At 32.7% G+C, this 18227-nt stretch overlaps 1 pseudogene; it reads right to left on the bottom strand.

Moving 5' to 3' along the window:
- Window positions 1-18227, bottom strand: part of LOC101725401 (serine/threonine-protein phosphatase 2A 55 kDa regulatory subunit B beta isoform pseudogene) — a 175920-nt pseudogene that overhangs the window by 45031 nt on the left and 112662 nt on the right.

Here is an 18227-nt window from a genome sequence, read left to right as displayed (position 1 = left end):
TATTGTTGATGCTGATTGTGTCAGTTGGGCTAAGGTGTTGGAAAGGAAGAAGTTAAACTGTCATTATTTCCTGATGATATGATACTTTACAAAGAAGACCCAAAAAACTTGATGAAAAGACTTCTAAACTTAATTGACAGATTAAGTACAGTAGCTGCATACAAGGCAAACACTCAAAAAATAACAACCTTCTTATACAAAAATAGCAGACTCACTGAGAAATTAGTGAAACAATTCCTTTCACAATGGCATCCAAAAAATGTAATATTTAGGAATCAATCTAACAAAGGAAGCAAAAGACTTCTATACTGAAAACTACAGTACTCAGAGATCAAAGAGGATTTAAGAAAATGGAAAGACATCCCTTGCTCCTGGGTAGAAAGAACCAATATATTGAAAATGGCCATACTTCCAAAACTCCTATACAAATTTAATGTAATACCAATTGAAACCCCAACATTATATTTCACAGAGACAGAGAAAACAATCCAAAAATTCATTTGGAACCAGAAGAGATGTAGAATAACAAAAGGCAACGGAGGCATGGCTGGGGGTATCACAATCCCCAACTTGAAACTATATACAAAGCCACTGTGATAAAAACAGCATAGTACTGGTAAAGAAACAGACCTGAGGGTCAGTGGAATAGATTAGAAGATGTAGAAACAACTTCAGACATACTCAGCCACCTCATCTTTGACAAAGGAGACAACCATCTTCACTGGAGGAAAGATAGCCTATTTAATTAATGGTGTTGGAAAAACTGGATTGCAACCTGCCAAAGATTAAAACTAGACCCATATCTATCACCATGCATTAAACTAAGATTGAAGTGGATTAAAGATCTAAATATTAAAACAGAAACACCAAACTTGCTGGAAGATAAGTTAGGTAGAACTCTTAAAGACATGGCATAGGAAAAGACTTTATGAACAAACCCTCAGTAGCAAGGGAACTAGCACAAAGAATCAACTACTGGGATCTCATCTTATTAAAAAGGTCCTGCACTGCAAGAGAAACTACCAACTGAACTAAGAAACAACCTACAATGTGGGAAAATATTTTAGCACTTGTACCTCATACAAAGGACTGCTCCCTAGAATATATAAAGAACTAAAAAAATCAGACCTCATCAATTTAAAGACCCGATTCAAAAATGGGCAGCTGAAATGAACAGACATTTCTCAGACAAAGAAGTAAAACCAGCAAATAAACATGAAAAAATGTTCAACATCGCTGGTCATTCGAGATGCAGATTAAAATAACATTGAGATTCCACTTCACTCAAGAAAGAATGGCAGCTATCAAGAAATCAACCAATAACAAATGTTGACAAGGTTGTAAGGATAAAGGAACCCTTTTCCATTGTTGGGGGGAGTGGTACAGACTGGTGCAACCACTGTGGAAATCAGTATAGAGATAACTCAAAGAACTAGGGCTAGAGGTCCCATTTGACCCAGCTATTCCTCTGCTGGGTATCTTCCCAAAAGATTTAAAAAAATTATACCACAGTGATATATGTGTACCCATGTGTATTGCGACACAGTTTGTAATCGCTAAAGCTTGGAAACAGCCCAAGTGACCATCACCTGGGGACTGGATAAAGAAGATTTTTTTTTATACAATGGAGTACTACTCAGGCATAAAGAATGATAAACTAGAGACATTTATAGCTGAATGGGTGCACACTGAACCCATACTCTTAAATGAAATAAATAGGACAAACATGTGTAAATATTGAATAGTTTCTCTGGTATGAAAAACTGAAAGTGTAAATAAGGATTAAAATGAATAATTGATAATGTGAAATAGAAAAGGTCCAAAAAAAAAAAGAAAAGAAAAGGTCCAAAGGGGTAGGGCAAGTGGGAGCAGTAGGGGGAAGGAAAAAATATGAGAAAAGGAAAAAATGGAAGCAAAGTCTTTGTAAATAGGGAAGGGTGGAGGGGTTAATGGGAGGGCAGGGGAATTGTGAAAAAATAAGAACCAAGATACATCATGTAAAGGTACAGGTTCCCAATGATAAATGTAAATGTGTTCTATACCCAAAATGTACCAGTAAAAAAATATAAGGAAAAAAATGCTACATGAGCTAAAGAAAATGAATGGCCAGTTTTCCAAAGAATTACAGTTCATAAATTGAACTCTAAATCAGAAATTCTGAACATTGAAAATCACATTGAAAATAGGGGTAGCATAATTGACCAAAGGGAGAACAAAATTTCAAAACTAAAAGAGAATGATGCTTTTAAAGATGAACAATGCTAAGACATCTTAGAAACTATATGAAAACAAAAAATTGATTCAATAGGCTGCTAGGTGATGCAAAGAAGGCTTATCTAAAAAAAATGAATTAAGTGAATAAGCAGAAGATAACACAAATGACAAAACACATCTATTCACAGAAATAATGGTAGGAAAATTTTGAAATATCAGAAAATAAATAAGTATACAGATAAGTGAAGAACTGAAAGCCATTCCATTAAAATCAGGAAGAAGACAAAGGTGTCTCCTCTTGCAATTCGTGTTCAAAATTGTAGTTGAAATTTTAGCCAAAGCAATTTGAATTTGAACAAAAATGAGAGGGATAGAGACAGGAAAGGAAGAACTCAAATTTCTGCTATTTGTAAATGATATGATATTTTACATGGAAAACCAAGTAAACACCAGATTATTTTATATATGATAAAATATTCATCAAAGTGGCAGTAAACAGTCAAAACACAAAAGCCAATGAAATTCATGCACAACTACAATAAACCCACTGAGAAAGAAATCAGAGAAACACTTGAATCTACAATAGCTTCAAAAATTAAATGCTTATAAATCATCCTAACAAGCAAGTTGAAATTCCTCCATAAAAATACAGAACTGTGAATAAAGAAATTGCAGAGGACATTAGAAAAAGGAAAGATATCATTTTTCTTGGACCAACAGTATTAATATTGTTAAAATGACTATATTTTAAGAAGTGAACTATAGAGCTAATGCAATCCCTATTAAAGTTCCAAAGAAATTTTCACAGAACTAGAAGGAACAATCCCAAAATTTATATGAAATCTCAAAGATTAAAAAGTGATTATATACTAATCACTTTCCCTTTGTGGGTAAAAGTACCAGAGACCTACAATTTAAAAGAAGAGACTTTTATTTAGGTTCATATTTTCAGTTCGTGATTGGCTGTCTCTTTGGCAGAAACAGGATAGTAAGTAGAGGAAAAGGTGCTCAACCTATGGAAACCAAGAAGAAAAGAGATAAGATGACCCAAAAGACATGAACATACTTTTCCATGTTATGTCTCTAGTGACCCACCTCCAACCAGGCACCACCCATTGACAGACAGCACATTCAGCTACAGACCTGATAATTGGATGAATCCACTGATGTACATAGCATCCTTATTATCACATTCCAAACACATGAGATTGGGGGGGCATCATAAACCTAATGCACAATACTTCCAGTATAGCCAAAATAATCCTAATCATAAAGAATAAAGTGAGAGACATCACAAAACCAGATTTCAAGTTATACTATACAGGTATAGGGGAAATAATCTGGTAGTGGCAAAAAATTAGATTGAAATCAAACAGAAGGTACAGAGAAAAAGTCCATGAACCCAGAGGTACATCTGTAGATTTTTGACAAAGGGGCAGACACATATATTGGAGAAAAATTAGCTTCTTTAACAAATGGTGCTAGGAAACCCGAATATCCACTTTTGGAAAACTGAAACTTGATCTACAGCTCTCATAAAATCAAATAAAAATAAATCAAAGACCTAGGTATTAAAAGAGAAGCTTTGAAACTGCTAAAAGATAACATAGTGGAAACACTATTGCACAGGCAATGACTTCCTAATTGTAACCTCAATAACAAAGAATCTATTACCAAGAATCTATAAATGGGATTACATAAAATTGAAATGGTTTTTTTTCCACAACAAAGGAAACAATTACCAGAGTAAAAATAATGCCTACTGAATGGGAGAGATTTTTGCTATCTACTCTTCTGATATAGGCCTACTATCTAGAATATATTAAAAAATCACACAAATTCTTCCCTAAAAAAGAAATAACCCAATCAAAAAAGGGAAAAACGACCTGAGTAGTAACTTCTCAAAAGAAATCCAAATATCCAATAAGTACATGAGAAATGTTGATCATCTCTAGCAATTATGGAAGTGGAAATCAAATAACCCCAAGATTCTGTCTTTCTCTAGTCAAAATGGCTATAATTGAGAACACAAATAATAAATTCTAGAAAGGATAAAGGGAAAAAGGAATCCTTTACATCATTGTGGAAGTATAAACAACCAGTATGGAAATAATTATAGATATTCCTCAAAAAATAAAAACTAGAAATTCCATTAGACCCAAATGCACTTCTTCTGAATGTATTGCTGAAAGATTTATGATACGTATATACTCAAGTTTCTATCAGTAAAATTCTAAATATCTGAGGAAAATCCTAGATGCTCATCAAAGAAAATTGATAAAGAAAATGTGATATATATGTATATATGAAATTACTCAAACATAAATAAAAATAGTAACATGTTGTTTTCAGGAAAATGAATGGAACTGGGCACTGCCATGCTAAGTGAAATAAGCCAAACACAGAAAGTTAAATACTACATATTTTCTCTATGTTAAAAAATTCAAAATATAAATAACCAAATGAATAAAATATAGTAGAAATGATAAAAAAAAATAACTAGAAGTGAAAACCTTGGAGATGGGAAAGCCAATCAGGTGAGAGCGGTGAAAAGTAGGGGCATAGGGAATGAAAGTGAAGACAAGGTTATATGCATGCACCAAATCCCCAAAGTGAAAATTATTATTCTATATCAAAAATATATACTAAGAAAAACAGAAGACATGAGAGGAAATGTATTGCTTAGCATTCTCTAGAGTAAAAACTCAATACAATGTACATGTGTAGGTATGCCATGGGATTTATGAGGTGGGCCTACAGATCAGAGATGGGAGAGTCCACAATGGCCACCTGCACAAAATCAATTCAGAATGGATGAAAGATCTAAATATAAGATCTGAAACTTTAAAAATGACAGAAGAAAAATAGGGAAAACATCTGAGATCGCAGGCAAACATTTTCTGAATAGGAGTCTAATAGCACATGAAATAATAGGAATTATAAACAAATAGGACTACATCAAATTAAAAGCTTCTGTATAGACATGGAAGCAATCAATAGTGAAAAGGAATCCTGCAGAGTGGGAGAAAATATTTGCCAGCTACTCTTCTGATAGGAGATTAATATCCAGAGTATATAAAGTAGTCAAAAAATTAAAATAAAAGAAAAAAATATCCCAGTTAATAAAAACACAAAATGAATTAAAGACACACTTCTCAAAAGAAGAGCTAATATTGCCCAATAAGTATATGAAACTTTTTTCAACATTTTAACCATTAAAGAAATGGAAATAAATACTGTATTGAGATTCCATCTCACCATTGTTGGAATGGTTATCACACAATAAACAATAAATCCAAGAGAGGATTCCAGGGGGGAGTAGAATGCTTCTATAATGTTAGTGGGAGTGCAAACTTACTATGAAAATCAGTATGGACATTCCTCAAATAAATGAAAAATAGTGGTACCATTTGATCCAGCTATAACACTCCTCACTCTATCCCTAAAATGGATACAGAAAGCCTGTTTAGTGATACCTGCATAACCATGTTTAGTGTTGGACAAAACTCACAGCAGCTAAACTCAGGGAGGAGTTTAAGTGCCCATTAACAGATAAATGGATAAAGAACATGTGTTATATATACATTATGTAATATTATTAATCTACAGGAACAAAATAATATAATTTGTGAGAAAATAAATGGAAACAGAGACCATCATGTTAAGTGAAATAAGCCAGATTTAGAGAGTCAAATATTACATGTTTTCTCTCATATACAAAATCTAAAAAACATAGATAAAGAAGAAATTTATTGGAAAGTAAAAAGGAGACTATTAGAGTTGAGGAAAAGGACAGGGGAAGGAGAGGGAAGACATGCATATATGCTCATGCCAAAATGAAAAACATTTTCCACATAACTAATATGTACAAATGCATAAATAATGCATAGATATATAGAGATAAGTTTCTATTTTTTATACCATCCAGTTTGAGGTGTTTCATTATGGCAGCCTGAGCAGACTAATACATGCTTCATATCCTTGTATCTAAAATGGGTGTGAAATATTCTTTGAAGCTTTGATGGAGGCAGTAGCTACCTTTATATAGAGTAACTAGCTAGTGTTTAGTAACAGTGATTTCTTTCCTCTTGATGTTGCAGCATGATGCTAGTCTGACATAGTTTTTCTCCATTACTTAAGCTTCTTGCTTGCTCTTTGTGAGACAATTTGATCATTCATTCACAATGTTCCTTCATCACCTGTGGTTCTCTTGACTATTGACCATTTACATGGACTTGCATTTCTTTGGCTTGTACTATTTTGAACTATTTTTGGTCTACCAGAGCACTGACTGAGTCATCAAATAATCAAACCTTGCTTTACTGGTGCTTTATCTAGTTCCTCAAAAAACAATACCAAAAATGACATGGCTTATATCTTGAATCATTTTACCATTACAAAAAAGGAGTATTATCAAGGTGATAAATACTAAATATTTTGATAAAAAAACTCAATGTACTATTGAAAACAATTCATAACATGTTATTTCAAAATTATGATTTAATTTTAACATCCTATCTTATTTCCTCCTCCTGTTAGATACATTTGTAAAACTAATGGTAGTACTTACTACTCTAGATCTTTAGTGTTATTCTGTGTCTTATGAAATAGACATGACACTATGCACCATTTCTTCAAATAAAGTGGATCGGAGTTCATTTGAGAATCCCATGAAATTTACAGAAACTCTTACAAATCCACTCCTAAAGATCTCTATATATTTCCATATAAAATTTTGTACACAACTTCAAAAAGTTCATAACACTTTAGAAACAATATTTTAACTGCAGTTTTTAAACCTCAGTATTATTTTTCTCTAATTTTTGTCTCTAATTTATATGTTTTAAATGCAGTATTCATTTTAATTAACATATATTATCCATATTTAGAAAACAAATACTAACAGGTTGAAAAGACTACAAGAAACAGTAAATCAGATACACTAACAGATTCACTGCTGAAATGAGTTTTTGATCTATGTAAGTGAAAGAAAGGACATAGCCTTTCATATATTGTCCATGTTATTATTTATTTATTTATTTTTTGGTACCAGGGATTGAACTCCAGCCCTTGCGCTTTCAAGGCCCCTTATATATTGTCCATGTTAAACAGAGTATGCCACAATAATACATTTGCCAGCCAGCAGATTAATGTCTGTGCATGATAGCATTGTTAATCAACTCACATTCCATTCTTGTTCAGCATCTGACTTTTCAAAAATGCTTATTTGTATGACATCAATTTGAGCCTGCCCTTGGGATTTCTGTGCTTCATGAATTATTATATGAACCTTTATTTGACTTTTTCATAATGACGTAAATCTCATACATGAAAGATACTTACTTATCTTTATAAGTACATACCTCATTATGGGGTTTACAAATATTGTCCTGTAACAGTTCTGCCATCATATTCATTGTGACCCCAAATGGCCATTTTAATGGGTCCATTTTGGACTTGTCTCTTCATGCATAGTCTCCTTGTATTTTCCATTTTAGTTTCATCAGAATTAGATCCCTACAAACTTTCACTAAAATTGTTATGAAGGGCTGGAGATTTAGCTCAGTGGCACTGTGCCTGCCTTTCAAGCACAAGGTCCTGAGTTTGATCTCTGGTAACAAAGAAAAAATTATTATTTTTTCTCATTAAGTTTATTGGTACATTTTCGGTATAAAATACAGTTACATTCATCATTGGGATCTTGTACCATTACATGAGAATCTTGGTTCTTATTTTTTCCCCTTCCCCTGTCCTCCCTTCACACCCTGAATGCTGCCCTATTTGCAAAGACTTTGTTTCAATTTTTTCATATTCTCATATTTTTTCTTTTTGCTGCTTTCCTTTCTCCTACCCCTCCCACTTCCACTGCTCCTTTAGGCCTTTACATCCTATCACACAATATCAATTATACATTTTTTAAATTACAATATCAAGATCTAGGAGACATTACCACAGATTTTATGGAATTTAAAAGGATACAGAGAGGATATTACAAAAATCTTTTTTGAAATAAATTTGACAACTTCTATGAAGTACCTTGGAAGACAAATTAATGAAACTAACCCTGGAGGAAATATAAAATTTGAATAGCACCTATTAAAGAAAGTATATTCCTAGCTCAAAAACCTACCTATATGAAAACAACAGGCTTATACACATTTTAACTGATGAATTATATCAAACATTTAAAGCAGAAAAAGGAAGGGGCACTTCTCCCCTCACTTTAGGAAATCAACATTGTGCTAATCCTAAAACTGGATAAAGATAATGGAAGATAAAAGTATGAACATGGATAGAAATTTGCTTAACAAAACAAACTCTTAGAAGTCAGATCTGGCAGGATGTAAAAAGTGGTTTTATTATAGGAATGGCAGTGTTGGTTCAGAATTGGAAGATCCACCCCCAAAAGTCATCATTTTAACAGAAGAAAGGAAAAAGCTATATGATCCTGCCACTAGTTGGAGAAAAACTATTGGACTAAATTCTACAGCTATTTATGCTAAAAGTTATCAGGAGACTAGAAGTAGAATAGAACCTTCTCAAAAGATCAAGTACATGTGCTACATACTTCAAGCAAAAATGCCTTATATGAATGGAGAAGATACAATGCTTTCTCCCTAAGGTGGAGAACAAGGGCAGATATGCCTACTCCTCTTCTGTCCATTAAATTTTGAAACATAGGCTTAAACCAAAATAGTCTGGCAATGAAATGACACAATTAGGATAGGATTGGCAAAGTAGAAGCAAAATCTTTATATGTAGATGAAATGATCATCTACAGAGAAAATACTAAGAAATTTCTAGGAGCCCCTAGAACTTGTATTTGAATTTAGCAGGATTAGAAAACACAAGGTATATATAAAAATTCAGGTCTATGTATACTTGTTATAAATGAAGAATTGGACATTGAAATTTAAAAGTTAAGTAGGAGTACAAAGGACCTAGAAAAGTAAAAAGAAAAAGAAAAAAAAAAGTGTTGGAAGACATTTAGTACCTAATTTTAAGACTTCCTCTAAAGCTACAGTGTTGGTGTAAGGAAATCAAGGCAGTGTTAGTGTAAGGAAAGACATATAGATCATTTGAATAAAACTGAGAACCTAGAAATAGAACCACACATATATGGTCCACTGAGTTTTGAAAGATTATTTAACATTAACATTTTATAGAATATAAACTCAATTCAAGAGCCGAGGAAAAGATAGTGTTTTCAGCAAATGGCATTAGAACATCTGGTATCCGTATATAAAAAATTAACTTCAACCCTTTATTTCTATCCATAAAAATAACTTGACAGGATCTATGAACCTAAATATGTAAGACTAAAACTATAAAACTTCAAGAAGAAATTATAAGGGAAAATGTTTATGAATTCAGGGTAGGCAAGAACTTCCTAGGATACAAAAAACATGATGTATAAAAGAAAATAATTGATAAATGAGATTCCATAAAAATTTAGAGCTTTAAATGACATCACTAAAATGAAAAGTAGTCCTTTAACAGACCATATTTACAATGCATATAACCGATGACCAGAATATATAAAGAACTCTTACAGCTCAATAATAGGCGACCCAATTAAAAAGTAGACACAAGAAGATAAATAGCCAGTACAGCACAAGGAAAGGTGTGCAACACTAAAATCAGAAAAATACTAATCAGTACAATAACAAGGTTGAATTAGATACTCATTAGGGAGATGAAATTAAAAGTTTTAAAAGCCTTGTCATGACTTTTTCTTTTTGTTGGATTCTTACCTTTTGTGTTTAATTTGTCAGGTCCAACGGATTAATTCTGCTGGGCTTCCTGGGGTTGTGATCCTCATTGTCTGTTCCTAGGATATTGTCTAAAATTTTTTGGAGTGCAGGTTTGGTATTCAGGAAGTTCCTAAGGTGCTCTTTATTATGAAAGTATCTTATTTCTCCATCAATTTTGAAAGATAGTTTTGTAGGGTACATCAATCTGGGTTGGAGGCTGTTTTCTTTTAGGGCTTGAAATACATCCCTCCAAGCTCTTCTTGCCTTGAGGGTTTGCATTGAGAAGTCTGCTGTGATTCTGATGGGCTTTCCTTTACATGTGATTTGTGTCTTTTCTCTCACTGCTTGTAGAATTTTGTTCTTCTGTTGGGTTTCTGGAATCCTAACTATTATATGCCTATGTGTAGATTTTTTTTTGATCAAGGCTATTTGGAGTCTTATATGCCTCACTTATCTGTATGTCAATTTCTTTTCCCCTGCTTGGGAAGTTTTCTGCCATCACTTCTGTGAATAGTTTTTTTATATTATCTGCACTCTCTCCTGTTTCTTCATTGACTCCAATCAGTCTTATGTTATTCTCCTTTGCATCATCTGGGCACAATCTCTGCTGTTATCTGAGAAATTATTTCTGAATTTCATTTTTTCCAGATCCTCTTTTGTTGCCAGTTCAGGGAGTCTAGGTGGTTGAGTATCAGATTTTTCCTTCTCGTTTTCCTTTGGGTTTGCTGTAGGTGATCTAGAAGTCTGTTTTTGAGGCTTGTTTTTGTGTCTTCTCATTTCCACATCAGGGAGGATGTGTGGTTGCCACCTGCACAGCTCACCTCCTCTGCCCTGCGAGTGGTGGAATGGCATCTGGGAAGCCTCCTCCTGGGCGCTGGGATTGGCTCACTTCCTCTGCCCTGGGAGGGGTGTAATGGTGGCCAGGGAGCCTGCTCCTGGGCGCTGGGATTGGCTTACCTCCTCTGTTCAAGGAGCGGTGGAATGGCAGCCTGAGATCCTCCTCCTGGGAGCTGGGATTGGCTCACCTCCTCTGCCCTGGGAGTAGTCCCAAAAACAATTTATTATGAAATAGTTAACATCATGACAACTCCAGATTAAACTGTACCAGAAATAAACATTGTAAAAGAAATTTAAAATCCTGATAATTAATTACTGGTTTGTTCTGTAATTCCTTTGTTTAAACAACTCTCTCTCTTAACTCAAAATTTCCCACAAAGATAGTATTCTACATTAAAAACACATGCTTGGAAGCTAGAAAAATGGAACTCAAGTGAGCAAATTTTTAGTTGAATTCTGATAAAATATTTAAAAGCTCAGCTTGTAGTTTAAAAACTGGAAAGTTATCAGAAATCTTTAATATTATGTTGATTTTTAATATAGTACATCTACTACAGCTACAAAAAACTGAAACTGCAAATGTCACACTTCTGGCTGAAATTAGCAGCTCAGAAACAGAGTCTTCCTTCTATAGATGTAGAAGCAGCCCAGAAGAATCAGTAGCATAACAGCCACGTACATCATGTAGTAATCAAGAGGGGCAAAGTGTTTGTTTAGATAGAAAGAAACAATACCCTTTACCTTTGAAAGGAGTCACACCTTTCAGGTAGTCTAATGAAAGTCATAAAGATAAGTAGAATTCTGAAGAAGGCTTCTAGGGGAAGGTAAGTTTGAAATGAATCTTTAAACAGAGATTGGGGATGTGACCATTAAATATTAAATTATATTTTATTCTGAGGCACTTTTCTGAGAATATGTCAATGTAGTGGAGGGTAGAGATTTTGGAATATAGACTTTAGAGATAAGCAGACCTAGTTTTGAGTTCTATTTCTGCCAATAGTAAATTTGGGAATTTTAGGAACTCACATAACTCTCCTGAATCTCAGTTCTCCATCAATGAGTAGATGATGAAATTGGTGCCTAATTTATGGCACCATACTGAAGTTCAAAAGACACAATTCATAAAGATTTTTGGTTTTTTATCTAACATGTAAAGACCTTAGAGGCCATAATTCCATTTCAATAAGTAGGAAAGTGAACAAACTGAAAAACCACTTTTTTTAGATCCATTTCAAAAATGCAGTCAAAGGATGAACCACTGACCTAAAAATTGAAACATAAAAACAAGGAGAAAATCATAATTTATCAGAACAGAAACCCATAAGAAAAAATTTTCATGGTAATCAATATGATGTTAGGAAAATGTGAACTGCTTTTGATGAATGAATAGAGGTTTACTATGGACAAGTTGAAGAAATAAAAAGTGAAAGGGGATGCAATCACAGGGAGGTCCAAACACTTTAGTGAGTCACTCCTCCAAGAAGCATCAACCAAGGAATCACAGGGAATAGTAGCGCAAAATCACCATATGTTTCTGGCAGAGGGAAGGAAGAAAGGAACCATGGAAACATTATGAAGTGTCCTGGAACTGTTTTTTCAACAGGGCCATGCTATATTGCCCATGCTGGCCTTGAACTCATGCTTCTCCCACCTTAGCCTCCCAAGTAGCTGGGATTACAGTCAGGCACCACCATGCCTGACAATATTCTGTTCTTCTTAACAAGACCTACTTAACAGAACTAGTTTGCTAGGACCTAAATTATTAGGGAGTTACTGGAACCTAACAGAACTGGTGAGAGGCAAATATCCAAATCTATCCAAATTAGTAAAACTGTTCTACCTATGGTGGCAGTAGTGAATACTGCAGTCAAGAAGTATAGGCTAAAGATGTTAAGACTTCATCTTAGCAATACAGAATGGCCCGCACACCTTACCACCACATTACTAACATCCTATTAACAGTTCCTTTGCTTCAGGTGTCAAGAAAATATACAAGGCACAATAAAAGCAAATTATACAATTTGAAATATCAAACATTGGGATCAGGTTTAGACAGGGCAGTGATGGTAAAATTATCAGAGTAGAAGTTTATAACAAATATGCTAAGAACTCTAAGAGATCATAAGCAGTACTCAGTAACAGATGAGTAATGTAAGCAGAGAGATAGACATTTTAAGAATTCTTAAATTATCAGGGATCAAAAATGCCATAACAGGAATAAAAATGTCACTGATAGGCTCAGTACTAGACCAGATATAGCCAGGGCAAGAATCTCTGAGCCTGATGGTATGTCAATAGAAACCTCCAAAACAGAAATTCAAAAAGACTGACAATAGGACAGAATATTCAGGAACAGTGGAAGATGTACAAAAGGTATAACCTATGCATCATTGTGCATACTAAAAAGAAGAAAGAGGAAGGAAGAAAATATTTGAGGCTATAAAGACTGAAAATTTCCCCAAATTAATGTCAAATGCCAAACAAAAATATCCAGAATGGTCAAAGAATACCAAGAAAAATGAATGTCCTCCCAAACCTGGTTAGACATATATTCAAATTTCAGAAAATCAAAGAGAAATAAAAGTAAGTTTACCAAGCCAAAGGAATAAAATGCCTTGTCTATAGAGAAGGAAGGATAAGAATGATGACTGCCTTCTCTTCAAAAACATTTAAGCAAGAAGATAGTGGAATGAAATTTAAAGAATTTAAAGATATCAGTCTAAAACTTTATGTCCTGTGAAATTATCCTACAAAAGCAAATATGTTTTTTCTTAGGCAAGTAATAATTGAAAATTATGACAAACACACTTGCTTGGCCACTAATGTTACAGATTGTCACAATGGATCATAAAACAAGATCCAAGTTTATACTGTCTACAAAAATCAACTTTTAATATGAAGACACATACTAATAAAAAGTACGGGGATGGAGAAACATAGTAATAATGATGAAAGGAATAAAAGAGTAGTAAACTAATTTTAGACAAGAGAATTCAGAACAAGGAAATTTGTCATGGATAAAAAAGGGTATTACATAATTACAATTAATTAATTCCTGAGAAAATGTAATAATCCTTAATGTATATGCACTCAATTGCACAATAAGAAAATATATGAAGCAAAAACTGGGAAAATGTAAGATAAATAATAATTCGTATTATAGTTGGAGATTTCATAATTTATTTGTCAAAAATGGGCAAATCCAACATCAGAAAATCAGCAAACATATAATAAATACAAGTTATTAATATAAAAAAAGGAAGAAGGTATCTGTAAAGACTCCATAGACATTAAAATAATAAAATATTATGGACAACTCTATGGCCATGTAATTAATAACACAAATTCATTGCATCAGTTCTTTGAACTACGTAATCTGTCATAATGCACAGAAGGAGAAGGACAATCTGAGTAGGCTTATATCTGCTAAAAATGAATCAATGGAGCCGGGGATTTAGCTCAGTGGTTTTACCGCCTGCTGAGCAGGTGCAAGGACCCGAGTTCGATCCCCAGTACCAAAAAAAAAAAAAAAAAAAATGAATCGATGATCAATGTCTTTCTATAAAATAAAGCATCAGTTCATAAAAGTGTTTACTGGGATATCTTAGCAAATATTTAGGGAAAAAAATCATACTTAATTCTCTGACAGAAAGAAACTGAAGAAATACTTTGAAACTCATTACATAAGGCTAACATTATTTAGATATCAAAATCAGACAATTATATTTGAAGAAATTTACAAAGCAATATCATTAATGGACATACAAAAATTTTCAACAACATATCAGCAAATCAAAGCCAGCAATAAATAGAAAAAATTATACACCATGATCAAAGAAATTATCCTGGTATGGATAGAGGAGGATTCAATATTTGGTAAATAATGCAAATCATCATGTCTATAGGCTAAAGAAAAAAAAATACATACACCAATAGATACAGAAACCATCTGACAAAATTCATTACCAATTTACAAGAAACATTCAGTAAAATAGTAAAAATTTGCAACTTCTTTGACTTCAATAAAGAATATTTACAAAAAATATAGTGCTACGATCATACTTAGCGGTGAGAAAATAAAAGTATTGAAGAACAAAAAGCAACACAAAGACGTTTTCTTTCATCACTCCCTTTCAACATCATACTGGAAATTGTAGCATTTGCAACAAGATGAGAAAAGGTAATAAAAGTTATATGGGTTGGAAAAGAGAAAATAAATTGAAACAAGATTGTCTTTCAAGAGTATGTGAAAGAACTTTTAAAAATGTTTTAGAATTAATAGGCAATTATAGCAATTTTGCTGGATACAAAATTAATATGTAAAAGTCAACTTCTTTCTTATATACAAACAAGCCGAATTTGAAATTTGAAAGAATATCCTTTGTTAATACCCCAAACATTGAAATATATATAAATCCTACAAAATACGTATATGACCTACATGAAGAAAATTATAAAATTCTGATAAAATAAGTCAATGGAAAACTAAATGGGAGAAATGCCATCTACTTATCTATCTATATCTATATCTCTCTATATATAATTCTTTTATTTATTAAGTTTATTTATTGGTACATTTTAGGTATACAATATAGTTACATTCATCATTGAGATCTTGTACCTCTTCATGATGTATCTTGGTTCTTATTTTTTCCCCATTCCCCAGCCCTCCCTTCACCCCCTCCATCCTTTCCTATTTACAAATAATTTGTTTCCATTTTTTTCCTTTTCTCATAGTTTTCTTTTCCCTTCTTTCCTTTCCCCTATCCCTCCAATTTCCCCTACTCCTTTAGACCTTTTCTTCCTGTTTCACAAATATATATATATATATATATATTCTTAATGTGTTATATCCAACAACAAAACATCAAATGCATAAAACAAAATTACAAGATACATAGATAAATCTACTATTATTTGTGTAAGACTCAATATTGACAACATTTTTTTCCAACTTGTTCTATAAACTTTATTGAATCCTAGTCAAAACCACAGCAAACTGTTTTGTGGCTATTTATATCCTGGCTCTAAAGTTTATACAGAGAAGCAAAAGACCCAATACTGAATGATATTTAATGATCAGTACAAAGTAGGATACAGACAAATTAAGAAACTGACAATACCCATTTTCACGTCACAATATAAACTACAGTAATCAAGAAAGTGTGTAATTAACAAAATAATAGACAAATTAATGGGAAGACAGCTCAAACATGGACTCTTTGAAATATGGTCAACTGATTTTGACAACAGAGCAAAGAAAAACAATAAATAAGAGACAATAATTTAAATGAATAATGCCAAAACACTTCAAAGGTCTTAATTTAAAATCAATTATATGATTAAACATAACATGCATAATTATAAAACTCCTAGGAGATAACATTGAAAAAAACTAGGTGGCTACCTGTATAGTGGTGACTTTTTACATAAAATTAAACATAAGTTATGTGAAGAAAATGATTGGAAAATTCATTGGAAAAATATCTGACTGGGGCCTGGGCACACTTTGAATTAAAATTAATTTTTTAAAAAATTTCACTAAAATAAAAACTTTTACTCTACAAAATATACTGAAAATAGGAAGAGATACAAGGAGGTGAGAGAGAGAGGAAAGAAAGGATATGAAAAAAACTGAGATGTGTTATATACATGTACCAACTTCCCACGAGGAAAGTTATTATGTACTACAAATGTATACTTATTAATAGTATAACTTAAAGACACAGACTGAGAAAATATTACCAAAATATACCTGATAGTTTATTGTTATCAGAAATACAGAAGAAACTCTTAAAACTAAACAATAATTATCTTAAAGACTAGATTTTAAAATTGGGCAAAAGACCTAAACTGAAACCTTAGAAAAGAAGATATATACATAACAAATAGGCATATGAAAATAGTTATCATATATTATTAAATAATTACAAATTAAAACAGTGATTATATACTACACATCTGTATTAGAGTGACCACAATCCAAAACACTGACAACTCCAAAAGCTTGAGAGTGTATAAAGCAATAAGAATTTTCATTTAATACTGGAGGGAATAAAAAATGTTAGGGTTGCTTTGGAAGAGAGTTTAGAAGTTCTTTACAAAGCTTACCATACTCACACCAGGTAGTCTAGCAGTTTTTCTTCTTGTAATTTAGCCAAATGAGTTAAAAAATTATGTACACACAAACATATAGACATGGACATTTATGGATATTTTATTTATAATCACAAAAACTTGGAAACAATCAAGATTTCTTTTGGTAGTTGAATGGATGAATAAACTGAGAACACCCAAATAATTGAACATTATTCATCACTGCTAAAAAGAAGTGACCTATCAAGCCATAAAAAGATATAGAATAATCTTAAGACATATTGCTAGCTCAGAGATGCCATCCTACAAAGGCTACCTAGAGTATGATTCCAAATATGAAGCATAATAAAAATGTCAAACTCATGGAGAAAGTAAAGAGATTAGAGTCTGTTAGGGATAATTGGAAGGAAGGATGAGTAGGTTATACACAGATTTTCATGCAATGAAACTACTGTATATGATACTATAATGATGAGCAACTTTCATTAAACATTTGTCAAAACTCATAGACTATACATCAGTAAGAGTGAACCTTCATGTAAACTATGGACTTGGGGCAATAATGTGTCAATATGGGCTCAATGTATTACTTTGGTTTAGAATTTTGATATTGGAGAAGCTGTGTGGTAATGGAAACAGGAAAGAGAAACATAACAAATCTCCCTAAGTTCTGATAACATTTTTGTGGGCATAAATCTGCCCTAAAAATAAAATATATTGTATTAGCAGTGTATCACTTTAAGTAAATATTTGAGATAATTAACTCATCAAAAGAAAAATGTCTATTTTTGTTCATGGTGTTGGAATTTCTGATTTCTGATCAAGTGGACCCATAACTTTGGTCTCTGACAAGACAGTGTATCATCACAGGAGTACTTGGTGGAGCAAAAAATATTCACTTCACATCTCATAGCTGGGAATCATAAAATAGTGAGGAGGGAGCCAGGGTTCACAATCTTATTCAAGACATACTCCCAATGAACTAAGTTTCTCCCACTAAACTAAATGTTCTACTACCATATTCTTCCATCCTGGAGAATATTGATTTTCTACATTTTTTTCTGTATTTCTACATGTATCTTCAGATATTCAACATTGAAACCTTACCATCTATTTTACAAAAAAAAGAGAGAAAAAAGCAATGTACATTATATTAAACAACATACAATATATTTTTTGATTGGCACAATGGTAGGAAATTAAAAGTAAATCACCTCAGTTTAAATGTGGTGTGTAAATAAATCGTTTTTCAGGGATTTTTTTTTTTACCAATTGTTCACCTTACTGATCTATTTTCACACAAATTAATTTTATAATACAACTAGT

Source organism: Heterocephalus glaber, unplaced genomic scaffold (genome assembly GCF_053883595.1).
Source record: "Heterocephalus glaber isolate CG9 unplaced genomic scaffold, H.glaber_assembly_v1.0 deba00001613, whole genome shotgun sequence".
Lineage (NCBI taxonomy): Eukaryota > Metazoa > Chordata > Mammalia > Rodentia > Bathyergidae > Heterocephalus > Heterocephalus glaber.
The sequence above is the reverse complement of the archived record's forward strand: the minus strand, read 5'-3'. Positions and strand labels throughout refer to the sequence as shown.